The sequence below is a fragment of the Elephas maximus genome, chromosome 12, assembly GCF_024166365.1.
Source record: "Elephas maximus indicus isolate mEleMax1 chromosome 12, mEleMax1 primary haplotype, whole genome shotgun sequence".
Taxonomy (NCBI): Eukaryota; Metazoa; Chordata; class Mammalia; order Proboscidea; family Elephantidae; genus Elephas; species Elephas maximus.
The window spans coordinates 51,771,445-51,776,738 of NC_064830.1; the positions used below are offsets into that span (position 1 = coordinate 51,771,445).

Below are 5,294 nucleotides of genomic sequence, written 5' to 3' on the forward strand. Positions count from 1 at the left end.
TCTTCCTTGTCAATCCAGATGTCCTTTATTTCTTTGTCTAGCCTAATTGCTCTGGCTAGGACCTCTAGTACAATGCTGAATAAGAGCGGTGATAAAGGGCATCCTTGTGTGGTTCCCGTTCTCAAGGGAAATGCTTTCAGGCTCTCTCCATTTAGAATGATGTTGGCTGTTGGCTTTGTATAGATGCCCTTTATTATGTTGAGGAATTTTCCTTTAATTCTTATTTTGCTGAGAGTTTTTATCATGAACGGGTGTTGGACTTTGTCAATGCCTTTTCTGCATCAATTGATAAGTTCATGTGGTTTTTGTGTTTTGGTTTATTTATATGGTGGATTACATTAATGGTTTTTCTAATATTAAAGCAGCCTTGCATACCTGGTATAAATCCCACTTGGTCGTGGTGGATTATTTTTTATATGTTGTTGAATTCTTTTGGCTAGAATTTTGTTGAGGATTTTTGCATCTATGTTCATGAGGGATATAGGTCTGCAATTTTCTTTTTTGTGGTGTCTTCACCTGGTTTTGGTATCAGGGATATGATATGCTGGCTTCATGGAATGAGTTAGGTAGAATTCCATCATTTTCTATGCTTTGAAATACCTTTAGTAGTAGTGGTGTTACTCTTCTCTGAAAGTTTGGTAGAACTCTGCAGTGAAGGCATCCAGGCCAGGGCTTTTTTTTGTTGGGAGTTTTTTGATTACCTTTTCAATCTCTTTTTTTGTTATGGGTCTATTTAATTGTTCTACTTGTGATTGTTTTATTTTAGGTAGGTAGTGTTTTTCTAGGAATTCATCCATTTCTTCTAGGTTTGCAAATTTGTTAGAGTACAATTTTTCATAATAATCTGATATGATTCTTTTAATTTCAGTTGGGTCCGTTGTGATGTGGCCCATCTCGTGTCTTATTTGGGTTATTTGTTCCCTTTCCTGTATTTCTTTAGTCAGTCTGGCCAATGGTTTATCAATTTTGTTAATTTTATGAAAGAAACAGCTTTTGGCTTTTTTAATTCTTCCAATTGTTTTTCTGTTCTCTAATTCATTTAGTTCAGCTCTAATTTTTATTATTTGTTTTCTTCTGATGGATTCTTTTGTTGCTCACTTTCTATTTGTTCAAGTTGTAGGGACAGTTCTCTGATTTTGGCTCTTTCTTCTTTATGTATGGGTGCATTTATCGATATAAATTGACCTCTGAGCACTGCTTTCGCTGTGTCCCAGAGGTTTTGATAGGAAGTGTTTTCATTCTCGTTGCATGCTATGAATTTCTTTATTGCCTCCTTAATGTCTTCTATAACCCAGTCTTTTTTCAGCAGGGTATTGTTCAGTTTCCAAGTATTTGATGTCTTTTCCCTGATTTTTCTGTTATTGATTTCCACTTTTATGGCCTTGTGGTCTGAGAAGATGTTTTGTAATATTTCGATGTTTTGGATTCTGCAAAGGTTTGTTTTATGACCTAATATGTGATCTATTCTTGAGAATGTTCTGTGTGCGCTAGAAAAAAAAGTATACTTTGTAGCTTTTGGGTGGAGTGTTCTGTATATGTCTATGAGGTCAAGTTGGTTGATTGTAGCAATTAGGTCTTCCATGTCTCTATTGAGCTTACTGGAAGTCCTATCCTTCTCCAAAAGTGGTGTGTTGAAGTCTCTGTAGGTGGTGTTTTTGATGAGGTGATATATCTGTCCTGTTGGTCACCTGGCCATGGCTGTAAGAGGTGTTCTTCCTGGTTGTTGGGCTGGGTATTGTGTGTGTGCTTCACCACTTGCTAGAAGGTCAGGGTTATGATGCCCGGGTCGTTAGTCACTGGATTGGTGGTACGGGGACTCTCACTGAAAATCCTGGGTAGGCAGGGCTGCATGGGGGTGTTTAGAGCAGGCAGAAGCCTACGGTTGCAGTGGGGGTAATATAGGGGGCAAAGCAGGGGGCTGTTGGCTGCCCACAGCTGCCCAGTTGAAGGACGTGCCACTGTCTGCTAGAGTGCATTGTGGGGGAGGTCATGCAGCTGGTCCTTGGGCATCCGTTGTCATTGGCTAGAGGGATTGAGGGGGGCACTACTGGTCCTTAGAAATGGAGTGGGCAGTATCACTGGCCCTCAGACCCCAGTGTGGGTGATTGGGCTTCTGTCTTAGGGGCAGGGCAGTGGCGAATGCTGCAGGTGTGCAGCTCCTGCTAGCTGCTGCAGGTGAAGTGAGCTGCAGCTGGGAATGCAGCCCACCTTGTCCCAATGTGGCTGTGTTGTACTGGCTTGGACAGCAAGGCACTGGTGTGGGTGACTGGAGGGGGTAGAGGGTGCTGCAAGTCCATGTACCCCCTGCATCAATGGTTGGGTGAAGTGGTGGGTACCTTGGACTGGGCTGAGAGCTATTGGCTTAGGGGGAGGGGCAGTGTTGAATGCTGTAGGTGTGTAGCTCCTGCTTAGCTGCTGCAGGTGAAGTGGCCTTCAGCTGGTATTGCTGCCTACCTTGTCCCAATTTGGCCATGCTGTGCCAGCTCAGCCAGCAAAGTGCTCCTACAGGTGATTGGATGGGGTAGACGTTGCTCAAAGCTGTGGACACCAAGTGCTCATGACTGGGTAAGGGGCGAGTTCCTTTGGACCAGGCTGTGAGTTCCTGGCTTAGGGGATGTGGTGGTGTTGAGTGCCACTATACTGGTGTTGGAGCAGAGAGATGGATGGGTGAGGCAGAGAGAGTGCTCCTCAGCTCATGGAGTTCTGGCACGGGGCAGGGTAGGGTGTGCATGGTGGGTTGGGTGAGTGCACTTAACTTTTCAGGGCTGGAATCACTCCTTGCTGACTCTGGAGGTGCATGGAGAGTTGCTACTGCTTAGCTGCACCAGGTGGGGTGGGTTTTGGCTAGGGATGTTCCTGTTTGTCTCAATAAGTCCACACTGTGCAGGTTTAGCTAACAGGACACTGGTGATTAGTAATTCTTCATTTCCACTGTTTTTGAATTGTTTTTCTTTCCACCTTTTGCTCAGTCTGATTCTTCAGCCTTGTCTTCGATGCTTAGAATTCCTAGATTGTCATATATATCTGATTCACATGTTTTTGGGGGCCTTTATTATGAGAGGGATAACAGAAAACGTCTGACTACTCCGTCATCTTGGTTCTCCCTAGAGTTTCCAATGGCTGATTTTTCACAAGTGGATCACTAGGTCTTTCTTTTGAGGTGCTTTTGGATGGCCTCAAATCTCCAGCCTTTCAGTTAGCACTTGACTGTATTGTTTGCACCACCCAGGGACTCTCCCACCCCCACCCAGTGCTGTCAAGTTGATTCCGACTCATAGCTAGTAGCCAATATAAGAATGAGTAAATGTGTGGAAGAGTAAATATGTTTAAAAATTAGTATAGAATCAACTTTTTACAATCCCCAAGCCATTGATAGACCTTTGGATCTAATTTCCAAACAGGTGGAGAGATCTTTTCTCAAAACAGCTTTGCTGCAGTCCTGGGTAGAGGCAGGAAGATGGACATAAAGACCATTCAAGGCCCCTTCCAGCAAGAGGTGGTGGTGAAGATATTAGCATTCATTTTCACTTTTCATGAATTCAAAATCTGTAACTGTCTGTGCCATAGTGAACTGCTTATTCTACTTTAAAGCACCCTGGAATAACCAGGGCAAACACTCTGAGAAAAAAGCTTATTGAATTTGAGGTTTCTAGAAAACAGACTGCTGTGTCATGGTGTTTGGAAAGTAACCATTATAAGATAATTTTCAGGCTAGTGAAAGGCCAGGACAGCAAACTGATGAAATGGCAGCTGTCACTGAATCTCCTACAGCCATCTTGATAAGAAGTCTGTTCCAGTTAGGAACCTGAGCAAGAAGCTCTGGGTGGGAGCCCTCTATTTTGCTAGAATCCCACCCTATCTTGAGTGTCAGGTTACAGCTATCTCCCCAAATCTTTCTGTAATAGGCTGCATTACTTACAAAATTCCAGTAAAGCAACAAAATGTCCGAGATAAGAGAGATCTTTGCAAATTAAGGAGAAAAATAAAAGGACAGCAGTGTAATATTATCTCTAAGCCAAATCTGGGTAATGTTAAAAGACTTCCAAATAACACCATTTAACTCCTTCTTTGTCAGAAGTACAGGAGTCTGCACTGAGAGGGATGTCTGTCTCTGTGTCTCTGTCTCTGTAGAAGAAAGCAGGTAGCAAACCTTTATTTACCTCATGAACTTACTGTTTAAACTGTGGAAAGGAGGAGAGTAAAAGTGTGGAAGAGTAAGTATGTTTAAAAATAAACATAGGAGGAGAAGAAAAATAAAGTGGGAATAAAGAAAGTAGAGTAAAATGGGAAGATGGTGAGGCAATGTCTCAATCTTAAATACCAAAAAAAAAGTAATGCTAATATTTCCTCAGAGAATTTCCTCAACCTCGCTGGGGCTTGGAGGCCGTTACTTTACACCTTCCGTTGCCCCTCATCCCATCACGTTTTCGTTCCCTCCTTACTCAATTTCCATTTATGGTCCTTGCATATACCCACAATTTCTTTGTCCCTCTCCCTTTTCATGGTACTCACCTGGCAAAATCCTGATTAAAACCAACTCTGTCTACTTCATGCTATACCCCTTCAGCCAGAAGTGTTGTGGAAAAAAACCACCATGCTGACTGAGCTCACTTTAATGGAAGATCATGGTGACCTCAAGTCCCTCCTTCTGCCTGGCATCCCATCAGTTGCTTACTATTTCTTTAATAAGAATAATCAGTCGGGACTTCCATGTGCTGGCTTCAGCAACACGTATACTAAAACTGAAAAGATGCAGAGGAGATTAGCATGGCCCCTACACAAAGACAACATGCAAATTCGTGAAGAGGAAACTTCCATTTTCTTCCATTACCCCGACTTCCACACTTTGCAGTCTGCGACATCCTTGGAGCATGATGCTCAGTGTCATCCATATGCCACTACTCTAGTTGTCATTTACCTAAAAGGGCAGCATATTTGCTGGAGGTTAAAACACCTGGAGAGCATCAAGAGACCACTACATCGGGCACACTCCCTGGCAGTAGTACCTCTGCCTTGCATTGATACATTTCTTCTGTTTGACACTTTAGTAGGTGAACACAGCCTGTCTAGCCTAGGGACCTGAGCATATGACCCCTGCCTGCATTTCTGCTGAACTGCAGGCACATGTCTCCATGGGTCAGCACTGGAACGAGGCTCATCTACAGACTGCTTTTGGTTCTTATAATTTTTAGCCCTGCTACCCAGTTGCTACCCAGAGCCCTGCACTAGATGTGGGCCAGGAGGGTAGGTTTGCAGATGTGTGTCCTGGGGAGTGGTGGGAAGCTAGAGGACAG

General features: G+C 43.5%; 1 non-coding gene across 1 annotated transcript; it reads left to right on the forward strand.

Moving 5' to 3' along the window:
- The first annotated feature begins 4,712 nt into the window (after nt 1–4,712).
- On the forward strand, nt 4,713–4,819 carry LOC126087607 (U6 spliceosomal RNA). Its single transcript, XR_007519789.1, has one exon. It is a non-coding gene; the product is annotated as a U6 spliceosomal RNA (small nuclear RNA).
- The last annotated feature ends 475 nt before the right edge of the window (nt 4,820–5,294 follow it).